Source organism: Sturnira hondurensis, unplaced genomic scaffold (assembly GCF_014824575.4).
Source record: "Sturnira hondurensis isolate 20B ecotype Veracruz unplaced genomic scaffold, ASM1482457v3 Scaffold0004136, whole genome shotgun sequence".
Classification (NCBI taxonomy): Eukaryota; Metazoa; Chordata; class Mammalia; order Chiroptera; family Phyllostomidae; genus Sturnira; species Sturnira hondurensis.
The window spans coordinates 12,659,502-12,671,977 of record NW_028076767.1 but is presented as its reverse complement, the minus strand read 5'-3'; the positions used below and the strand labels follow the sequence as shown (position 1 = coordinate 12,671,977).

The following is a 12,476-nucleotide window of genomic DNA, read 5'->3' as shown; positions in this document are numbered from 1 at the left end:
ACAACAATGCCATTTTTCATTTGTTCAAACTAGATTAGAAGTCCCTGTAATTATTTTGGAGAAGCCAATGACTTGCTGGCATGGAACAATTATTTGGGGCAAATGTTGAAACCCTGTGCTAAGGCAAGATAAAGGCAGAGTTGACTGTGTCTAAAGTCAAAAATGGAGCAACACTAAAATTTTGTAATTTTAATTAGCTTTACATTACTCAAAAAAACAAATCTTTTAAATTTAAGTCCTAAATAGACCAATTCAAGGTGTTTGGGGCAGGTTTAGTAACAATCTCCTTATATTTACATGTTATTCTTCCTCCTAATAGTGAGCCTGAGCTTAACAAAAATCCTGAAAACTACAAAAAAAACCCCAACAGAACTTACACTTTTGCATATTTTTAATCTTGACTTTAACAATGATGTCATGTGTACATACTCTATGGCAACCCACTGATTCAAAGTTTTGAGATGCATAGGTCTGGGCTGCTTTGCAGTATGTCTTAGTGCAAAGTTACACGATTTCACAGTGAGGAACAGTGGAAAGTGACATGATTTGCATTTCTAACCTCGATTTGGCACTGCAACCTTAAATTTCAGGTCATTGCAACTTTCAGCTTTTTATATAAGTTTAGCTTTTCACATTAATTAAAGTCCCAATAAACTGCATATGTCACAAATGATTTCTTTAATTTGCCAATTTGTATAAGCCTATTTTCAAAAAGTTAAAAATACTATTTTTGTTCAATATAGTATATTGAATAAAATATAATATATAGCATATTTTATAAAGTACTATAAAGTACTATAAAGTATATAGTACATGTATATTCAATACATATATTTTCATCTTTCTAAACCACTCAATTTAAGAAATACTGAAGAACTGACATATGAAGTAGCAACCAGCATTAGCATAATGTAATATTCTTAGTTTTAGTTTAAATTACTAAAAATATTCTAATAAATCACTTTAATTTTCAAATTTACTATTAATTCACCTACTACTTTAAACATGCCCCAACTGGTTTTTCTTTATAAATTCTTGTCCAATCAGATAATATTATGATAAGAGAAAGGATATGCCAAAAGTATTTGAATTTGCAGATAGAAAATTAACTTCCAAACAAGTTAACTGTTGCTGCCTTATCTCAGGGAAAAAGCAGACAAACAGCATATATTTTAATTCCGTGCAACTCACTTTTAATAAGACAGAAAGTGTTCAGTAGTCAGCATTAGTAAGGCTGCAAGATTTTGAGTATGCCAGAAGCTTATCAGGTATAACACGCTAATTTTTTTCCTAATAGTGTAATGAAGTCTGAAGCTTTCAGAGAGATGTGACTCTGATAATAGGCCTATTTAAAACATTAAGAAAACCTTGATTATGGGTTGCTTGGCAGCTTCCAGATGCTAAAGGAGAAAGCAATTTTGTCACAGGAGGTTGCTGCTCACAGAAAATGCACTTTCTCTCCAAGGCCGCAGCCGCAGGATTGGGCTTCTCCCCGGAGGTCGTGGAACTCTCCGGGGTGCGTCAGATGATGCATGCCCGTGATTTGTGAATCTGAATCTGATCTGTATTGCCGTAATATATGTTTCAATAGCCACAGATTTCCTCTGGGACATTCCTGGATGCCCCATATGTGTGTATTGAGCACAGAGTAATCTTAACCTGTTCTGGCCTGGGGCTCCTAAATTAGGTATTTTAGCTCGGATGCCAGTTTATATTGCTATGTACCTATGGGTCAAGGCTGAATAAACCACGAGGAGTCCTGGGATCCTCATGCAGGCCTTAGAATTGGCACCTTGATAGTTCCCTAGTAGTATATTCTAGATTGATTGTTTGTTGTTTTGTTTTGTTTTTTGAATACCAATTCTCTTACTAAGGTACCTCTAGTCATCTTGAAAATACAACCCAGAGGATAATTTGTAAGAGAAGAAAATGAAATATCCTGATACATTTTACCAGAATATTAAAAAATATGAAAAGAAATAATATTATCCTAAGATAATAGTAATATCTTTTTGGCCATGCAGTAGGCGGTTCTTGGATTATCCAAGGAAAAAGGACACTTTTAGAAGAAAATATTTTAATATTTTAGTTCTTGTCACTTTGAAAAAGCCCCCATGCAAGACTTTGAAGACCTCACATTTGTTCTTACATTTCACTTTTAAGAGGCATCATGATTTCAAAATTGTTAAAATATGAAAATGTTGTACCATAGAATTAAGGAAGTGTGATATATATAACTAAAAATTGGCCTAAAGCCCTGACTGGTGTAGTTCAGTGGGTAGGGCATCATCCTGGAGACAGAAACTTCATCAGTTCAATTCCTGGTCGAGGCACATGCCTGGCTTGTGGGCCTGGTGCCCAGTTGGGGGCGTGTGACAGGCAACCAATGGATATTTCTCTTGCACAACCATGTTTCTCTCCCTCTCTTTGTTCCTCCCTTCCCCTCTCTCTAAAAAATAAATAAATAATATCTTAAAAAATAAGTTTACCTATATTGCTCTAGAATTGCTCAGCCTGAGGACTTGACCTTAATGTGTTCATTTGTGGGAATGTAGATCTTTTTAATATGCTTGTAGGTATAGCTGGAAAGACTGTATAATGTATATCATGCACAAATTAAAGTAGACCTTTAATTTTAGTTCCGTAATTATTTACTATACCCATAGTCATTTGTTTTTTAAGAGAAAGATTTCCTTTATTTATATTTGTTTTCATAGTTCTTGAAAAACTACACTAACAATAAAATATTACATCTGATGTTAACATAGGTCACTTGGAAACTGCATGGTTTTCTCTAAATATTCAACAGATACAACATATTTATAGGTGACTTAGTTTGTATTGCGTTGTGATGTGTAATCTTAAAAGTAATACTTTTTTCATCCATGAATACTATTTTTAAAAAGATTTTACTTATTTATTTTTAGACAGAAGGGAAGGGAGGGAAAAATGTAGGAAGAGAAATATCAATGTGTGGTTGCCTTTCACGTGCCCCCTACTAGGGGCCTGGCCTGCAACCCAGAATTGCATGCCTGCTAGAAATTGAAACGGCGACCTTTTGGTTTGTACACTGGCATGCAATCCACTGGGCCACACCAGCCAGGGCCATTAATACTATTATTATTACTACTTTTTATTCGTATTTCAGTGTATATATTAACAATTTTAATTTGTCTAGGAAAAGAGAAAAATAAGCATTAAATAATTTAAATTCAATAAATATAAAAATTTGAACTCAAATTTTTCTCTGAATTTCATGTGATACCACTCTTTCTTGGATTTTTTGTCTATTTTTTAATTTTAAAACAATGCAAACTCCACAATTTTAAGTTTAATCTTTTAAAGGGTTTTCATGTATTTTAAGAAGAGCATTTAAAAAATTTTTCAAAATAAATAGGAATCTACTAATTAAACTCAGTGTTTCATGACCTATTAAGTCAGTAGTTATTATAATCCATGTTTAATTGGATTAGCTATAATTACAATTAAATGGCTCTCTGAATCATAAAAGGTTAAATACAGGTAATTTTCCATTTAAAGATTTAAATATGAGTTGATCACAGTAAGAAAGGAAAAATACTTCATTCTGAAGTTAATTGCTAAGCCTTTTTGCCTACTTTCATGAAGTTGGCTTTCTTATCTCTTGCTTTTTATTCATAAAACCACTCAACTCTATAATATGGTGACCAAATGTATGCTATCTTTTAAAAATAATAAGCTTTATAATTTGACTACCACCTGTATGTAAATGTGGAATAAAATAATCTTCTTATATTCAACAGGTTACATTTCCACTTCAATTGAGTGTGTGATAGTGGTGTTACTGACTAGACGAAAAAGACTGAAGGCCTCCATGGCCAACTCATTCTTCATGAGCTCTTTCTTTTTTTTTTCCTTCTTTCCCTCCTTTTCTCCCTTCTCTCTCCACCACATTTCTCTCTCACATGCATATATATCCATACACATATTTCTTTCACTTTTTAACACCAGGTTTTTTAAATTGATATTTTTCACCTGTTTTCATTTAGAGACAAATCATTCAAAAGTAACAAATTAACTTCAAACTTATAAAAATTATATACAAGAGTCATCAAACAGGTAATACATTATTTTATTGAATCACTAAGTTTGAATAATTTGGAAGCAAAATTCTGCATTCTTGTTTAGATATTTTGTAATTAACTGATTTGAGAAAAATTTAGAAGAGAAATAAAAGAAAGAAAAACACATAAAAGAAATAATGAATTATTGTAGTGTGTTATTTAGCTCAATTATACAAATATTGTTATGGAAGAAGCACACGTCAGAAGTCCCTTCTTAATAGAAGTATATGGTAAATTGCCAACCATATATTTACAAAGTAGTATGTAATCAGAAACATAAAGTACAACATTTTGTGTTCTTTTTCAGTTCACCAGAAAGGGAAGAAGATACGGCACCTAAACCGTTACATATAAAGGAATTCATAAGAGAGGGGTAACCCAGAGCTGTGAACTGAGGATTACAATAGGAAATGCAGGTAAATGGCATGTCAAGAGGAAGGCAGATCATGAACAAGGGCCTGGGGCCACGACTGTCTTAGGAACAATGCTTAGCCCTATTGAAATACAGTGTACACCCCAAAGAAGGGCGTCATAAAATGAAATTCTGAAGAGGGTAGCTTAAGTGGTATCATTGAGTATCTACGCTGCCAGTTTGAGGAGTTCAAAATCAACAAAGAATTTCCAACGAGGAAATGACAAAGTGAGAGCTGTGTTTTAGACTGATTCACAGACCAAGAGAGCAGGGTGAAGGGACTCTGGGAGACAAGAGAGCAGGCATAAAAGCTTTGTAATGGTCCAAGCAAGAACAACAGATCTCAGGAGGAAACAACCCTGAATGAGCCAGACTACCCTGACCCTAATGGGTAACATACTTTTGAAAACATCAGCAATTTAACATTAGAAACTAGACTATCTTACAGGTATCAGCATATTTATTAGGATACAACTGTCTGTGGTATAGAAGACTCCTTGGTCAAAAGAGACATGTCCATTTTCCCTGGTGATTCCATCCTGCACATCTGTTCTGTGGAACAGTAGTTGTGTATGTATCTGTCTGCCTTCTCTCCCACCTAAGTGCATGCCACACCACCTTATGGAAGATTCTATGGACAAGGACATGAGCCCCCTCAGGCTCCAGAACTATCTTTTCAGTTGTGAACTAAAGGGCAACAAATAGTATTACTTTAAGATGGATAATGATGAAACGAGCACCAATTATCTTTAAGTTAGTTTAAGGGTGGTGCAAAGAATGAATTGCAGTTCTGGCTGGCGTAGCTCAGTGGATTGAGTGAGGGCCTGCGAACCAAAGAGTTGCAGTTCGATTCCCACTCAGGGCACATGCCTGGGTTGCAGGCTAGTTCCCAGCAGGGGATGCATGTGAGGCAACCATACGTTGATATTTCTCTCTCTCTCCTTCCCTTCCCCTCTAAAGATAAATAAATAACATCTTTTAAAAAAGAATGAATTACACATTGTTGAAGCAGAGTCAATGAATTATGAAGGAAGTCTAATGAAAGTAACACTGGCAACTTTGAAAATGCCTGTACAGCCAACGGTTTCACTTGGGGCTTTGAAATAACATCACCTGTGATCCTAGAGTTCAATGTGGCTCAGGGACCATGAATATTAGTGGACAGCACTTAGTTAGTAGCTGTGGGGGGAAGATGCAGAGTCCAAAGATGATGATGAGGAGGATGTGAAACTCTTAAGTATATCTGGAAAGCATTATGCCCCTGTTAGCAAGGTTCCACCAGAAGAAAACAAAACTTGCTGCTCACAAATATGATGATGAAGATGATCTTTATGATGATGATGATGATGATGATGATTTTGATGATGACAAATCGGAAGAAAAAGTCCCAGTAAAGAAATCTGTAGGATATATTCCAGACAAAATATTCACAAAAGTCAAACCCAAAAGGAAAAAGACTTAAAACTGTCAACACCAAGATCAAAAAGTTGAGAATCCTTCAAAAAAAAAAGCCCAGAAAAAAAATTCCTAAAACACAATGTGGCCCTTGTTCTGTACAAGATATTAAAGCCAAAAATTCAAGCAAGTATAGAAAGAGCACATTGCAAATCCTGGAAGCTACTGGGAAACTAAGCCCAAAGGTGAGGGAAGAGGGAAAGAGACCAAGTCCGTACTGAGTATTATTAACAGTCAAGAGTGAAATCTTCTATTTTAATCTCTGTCCCCTTTCCTGGTTTGCTACCCACCCAGGCCCCCTGCCAGGTGGAAGAGATCTTACTCTTCATCTTCTAAAACCCTTCTCTTTTGATCTCTGTGATTCAGTGAACCTAATACTTTGCTTTCTAGATGTGCATTGCCTCACTTCTTTGAACACATTTTAAAACACCGTTGTATCTCTCCAGCTGCTCATAAAAATGTGAGTAAATAATGAAAAAGAATGAAAGAAAAGAAGGAAGGGAGGGAGAAAGAAAGGAAAGAAGGGAGATAGAAAAAAGAGTAAATGCAGGAACATTCTACTATCTGGTAAGAGGATGTACATTTGCTTACAAATCTAATGTTAATGGGCAATATCTGAGCCAACATAAGTGGCTAAGGGATAATATTCTGCACTGCTTTCCAGCCAGAAGATATGGGAGGTACTTCACAAGAGTTGTTTTCAAACTTTAGTGTCAGGACAATCACCTCAAAGGCTTACTGAAACACAGATGGCTGAGACCCACCTCCGGAGTTTCTGATACTACAGGCCTGGCTGAGGTTCAGAATTCACATTTCTGATAAGTAATTATGACATGGATGTTGGATTACACAAATCACATTGGTGTTAAAAGAGGCAACTTACAGGAAATTCGAACACCTAGACACTTACTAGAAAGCTTTTTCTTCTAATAAAGAGTGTCTGAAAATTATGCTGTCTTGCTGAAACAGCAGTTTTCAGGTCAAAAATAAAACAGTGAGGTAGTTTCTACTCCTGATTTCATTTTTACCAGCAAAGAAGAATTTGTCCCTGAATCAGAAATAATGGAAACTTTTAGAGAAAGCATTCATGGCATTTCAGCAGTTGAGAAAAGGCTACTAAAGCATACCCAAGTTTTAAAGAAATTATATCAAAAAACAATTTAAGAAGCAATGGCTATCATATTCCCCCTGGGGGGTTCCAGGGCCAGAAAATTTAAAGAAGGTGGAGAATAAAAATTGAAAATCTGATAATACAATCACAGATGATACTGATGAGAATGGTATCCAAGGAAACCACTGTGGTTGCTTAGGGCTCTCTTCTAATGAGTTCCTATTTAAATGAAATGTGCAAAATATGAAAAGAAGAACATATAGACAAATATAAATACAAAAGAGAAGCAATAATCTTTAGGAATAGGACCAAGAGGCTAAAATATCTGGTATTTCTTACCTACTCATATATATGGTCACTACAAAGTTTTCTTTTAAATGTCCATAAAATATGTGTGATGTAAATACTATATAAGAGTACAAATCATTTTTAAAATGATGCATACAATCACTGCTTAGGGAAAATGATATACTGTTCAATGTGATAAAATGGTGGTTTGCTTCCATTTCTCTCCACTGGGAGAATTATCTTCACATTAGGAAAGACAGCACCATAAAGAGGTAATTGAAGCACAAAATAAAAGCAAAAATTATGAAAGCATTTAGCCTCTTTACATGAATGCTCAAGTTCAGACACAGATAAATTACATTTGAAAGGTTGTGAAACAAATCATTTTGGGTAATCACTAGGAAATGATAGTGAATAGAGGAAATCTTAAGAGATTAAATATGAGTAAATGGTCCAATTTTCAAAAATGGATAAAAGTACAAAATCCACAGAGTTGTCAGGCAATTATTAACTTTGCAAAATTTCATGAAGTATTGTCAAAGTATTAGTTTGGAACCTCTAGTAAGAGGAAAATAAATAAGCCCAATAAACAAATAAGCAACTAGCACCAAGAGTGCACTCAGACTAAGATACATCAAACCAATCTCATATTTTGTGGGATTTCACCCATAATCCAAGATACTAAATGAAATTTCACGCTGCTCTTGTAGCCATGACAAAGAACATACAATAAAAGACAGAACACTTTGGTGAATTTGAAGCTACAGAAGAGCCCTGCTTTGGGGACTTTTAATTAAGAATCAGAAGAATGAACTCTAGACAGCTACCTTCTCTCCTTGGCTCTGTTCCATTCAGTTCAACAGTTTCTTTATCAGTGTCTCGGCTGAAAATTAAATGGTGTCCTTATCAAATACGTGGTTGACTTAAAGCTGGGAAAACTACTATCTTTGCCACCAGAAACAAGATATAAATTGATCTTGACAGGCTGAATGGATGAGGCAAACCCAACATAGTGAAATTTAACTGAGGTAACCGATGAGACAATGTCATCATGATGAAATTTAACTGGGATAAGTTAAAAAATCTTAGATTTTTGTCAGAATAGTAATTATACCGTTACTATCTATGATGGAAGTAGATCTTTTCTTGACATCAATTCATGTGACAATGACTTGGGAGCTTGAACCAATTGCACATTTACTGAGGCAACACGTGTGAAAGAGCTTATGGTGCCCGGCAGATAGCAGTCACTCACTACATAGTTGTGTTTTGTGGAAGCTCGCTATAAGCCAAACGCAGGATTTGGCTGCTGAAGGCGTAGCCTGTATTGCAGCAGTATGATGCTCCCACTGAGGAGGTTATTTTCATTGCATCTGGGCTGGTCAGATCAGAACATTCACAGCGCATTTTGCCCAGTCAGTTTTGAATTCCCCAGTAAGAAAAGCAAACTGATAAAATGAGCAACATTTGAAAAGAGGCTGACCAGAATGGTGTTATATCAAGGAAACAAAATATGGGGGTGAGGGATGGGTGAGGTACACTAGGAGAAGAGAATGACTAGGGTGAGCACTATTATTAATATTTAAAAGGTTGCCATGCAGAAGAGGGAAAATGTGAATATTTAAATTTAACCGGAATGGCTGAGAGCAAGACGAAAAATATTTTAGCTCAAAATCAGAAAGAACTTTATAATAGTTTTAATTTTCCAACAACAAAAATGAACTATGTCATGAAATAGTGATATTTCACATGTAGAGGCTGCGCAGTAGGGGAGATGTAGAGGGGATTTCTGAATCACATGGATCTTAATGGCTCTAGTCCTTTCTCCCAAGTCAATTTAATTAACATTTTTTGAACGCCTATTACGTAGAAGGCGACATTCTTTGGGGGAGTATACAAAAGGGAATGGGATAAAGACTTTATACCAAACACACCTCTGACCTTTGATAGAGCTGAGGTGCATACTTCATTAATTTTAAGGCTCTGGTACTGACAGATGTGATTTAAGAACACACGGTGCTCTGGAAAAGAGGAAGTGGTGGAGACGTACTTCACTGCACTGGGCCCCAAGGATGCGCACAATTTTTATAAGATATAATTGGTGAAGGAAAGAGGTAGTAAAACGATTCCAAGATGATGGGAATTTGTAGCAAAGATACCAGCCTGAGAAAGAAGCTTAACAGAAAGCTGTTTGTTCGAATAAAGCATGATAATAAAGAGGAGATGATGAAAAGTAGGCTCAGGCAGGGCCTTGAAAGCTGCACCCTGTCTTCCAGAGGTGGGGGAATCTATGGCACATGTTGAAGCATGAAATTACCATGATTGTAATTTTATTTTAGTATTTGGCATGAGCAGATAAATTGAATATAATAGGTGCATTTGGGGGGTGGGGAAGTGGCAAAGTAGAGGCAACTAAAGATATTTGCATTCATTGATTATCATCTAATCTCCAGAACACTAATGGGGTCCTTTACATAAAACATCTTAGTTCTCATAGATTTATATGAGCAAATGTAAATGAAATAAATGCTATAAAATCAAGCATGTGTTATTACACTGTGATAAATATAAACCAGAAAAAGCTGTAACTTTCAGGCAATAGAGTTAAACCAGGAAACATAAGGAAGGAATCCATTAAGATACTTTTGACTGTGGAAAACAGTATGGAATTTCCTCAGAAAACTAAAAATGGAACTGTCTTTTGATTCAGAACTTCTATTGCTGGGATTATACCCTAAGAACCCTGAAACACCAATCCAAAAGAACCTATGCACCCCAATGTTCATAGCAGCATAACTTACAATAGCCAAGTGCTAGAAGCAACCTAAGTGCCCATCAGTAAATGAGTGGATCAAAAAACTGTGGTACATTTACAAGATGGAACACTATGCAGAAGAAAGAAAGAAGGAGCTTCTACCCTTTGAGACAGCATGGATGGAACTGGAGAGCATTATGCTAAGTGAAACAAGCCAGGCTGTGAAAGACAAATACCATATGATCTCACCTATAAGTAGAACCTAATCAACAAAAAAAACAAGCAAGCGAAATATAACCAGAAACATTGAAATTAAGAACAAAGTGACAGTAACCAGAGGGGAAGTGGGAGGGGATAAAGCAGGGAAGAGAGGGAAGAGTTTTCAGAAATGTCTATGGAGGACACATGAGCAAAGCCAAGAAGGGGTGGGATCAAAGGTGGCAAGTGGGGATGGCTGGGGTGAGGGGTGAGTGGTGGTAGGGAAATGGATACAACTTTGTATAACAATCAAAGAAAGTAAAAAAAAAAAGATACTTTTGAAAGGCCCTCTTTGGTGAGTCAAAGGAAGAAACGAGTTTCGTGTGCATTTGTATAATATCTAGGATCAAAATATTATATCTAGGATCTTATATGAGAATGTATTATAGTTTATAAATTTTAACTATTATATAAGTGTTAGTTATCACTTGTTTGTTACATGCAGATTGAAAACATGAATTCTCTTAGAAATGGTGAACTTAGTGTGGCATATGGAGATAACTCTGGTGAATGTATTACTTCTCTGTGGACCAAATGCCTTTTTGTTTGAAGATCATACATATTTTACAACCTTGAAGATACCACCTTATTTTTCTTACCCTAAAGCCATGAAGGAGTGAGTGGGTATACCTTAATTTGCATCACAGAGATAGAGGCGCCTTGCTGTTATTCAGGCAAAAATTCCGTATGAGGGTTGACAAATGATGAGAAAGCAATTAATACATTCTCTGGAGCCTATTTAAATTTCTGTTGTGAACCATAACACTTGTTAACTCTAAAAATAATCCATGGTCTGGAATACAAGAACTAATAGCATTTATTAGATATACACTTGGGATATAGTAGACTTCTGAAGAACAGACATATCTACAGACTGAAGGAATTATTATTTATTGGAAGCCACTACTGATAAAACAGAGTGGATTACTTCAAATTTACTTCATAAATTTGTGCCTAAGAAAATGCAAAAAGACTCCAACCAACAAATTCCCTATCGATAGATTTTAGCCTACTTATTAAGGACAAGTCTACATGATGACCTTTAAGAAAGTAAAAAACTGGTTACTGACAGTAGTTATTTTGTGACCCACTAGATGCTTTCAATGTTTAAATTACTTGCTTACATTTAAAAATTAGGAGGTTTTGTGTGAAAACCTAGATCTCCACCCTCTTGTGAAAAATCAGATCTAACATGGATGGATATGAATTCACACAGGACAACTATTTGAGGACTCAATTTTTCCATTTAGACAAAGCATGAACTCTTTATTTTACCATAGACCTTACCAACACCTGTTATTCCTTTACTTTTTTAAACACCTATATCATTCAGTTATTTGCCTGATTTGTTTCTCTAATCTAATCCAGAACTGTTACTTCTCTAATTTAAAGTTAGTAATAAAGCTGGGCATTTGATAGCTGCTCAAATTCCACCCTGAAGGTGTGGTCTACTGCTCAGCACTATAGCAATTTTTTCACATCAGATAATACCTAGTGTTTGTGGGCTATTATGTCTTCTTTGATATTTTTTGTTCTTATTAAAGAGTGCAAAAAGTAAAAAAAACCAGCCTTCTATTTTTATAAACATATTTATGTATTTATTTATGCAAAACCGTATGAGAAAATTAAAGTCATCAGTGAGTAACTAAACTTTATTGCATTTGCTGAGGACTCCAATTGACGAGATTTGCCTAATTTGCATATATTGCAAATTTGGTATTCATTTTTAAAAATATCATGGGTGACTACACATTCATATAATAAATAGGCTTTAACCTTGCATCAACTGAACTTCAAGAAAAATTAATTTTATTCATCATATCCTGATTTATTTCTTTCTGAACTTAAGTATCCCCATGACAACCACAATTCTTTGCAAATTTCTGAGCAGCAGAAGCCGCTTCTTGCACTATTCTCCGAATTTATCAAGTGGTTTCTTAGAAGAATATAAGACCTATAGTCTCTTCTTAGTGGTATTCTTTAATAGCTAACTTTAATTTAGAAAGAAAGATCATACATTGCAGATGTTTATTTTACTTGACTTTTTATTTCATAATGTCCTGTTTTTAGGTCAGTCTGTATTCCATTAAAATA

General features: G+C 35.3%; 1 protein-coding gene and 1 pseudogene across 1 annotated transcript in view; one reads left to right on the top strand and one right to left on the bottom strand.

Moving 5' to 3' along the window:
* The window catches only part of TMEFF2 (transmembrane protein with EGF like and two follistatin like domains 2), a 237,824-nt gene that overhangs the window by 172,589 nt on the left and 52,759 nt on the right, over nucleotides 1-12,476 (bottom strand). The gene's annotated exons all lie outside the window — the stretch shown is intronic.
* On the top strand, nucleotides 5,137-6,191 carry LOC118985817 (nucleophosmin-like; annotated as a pseudogene).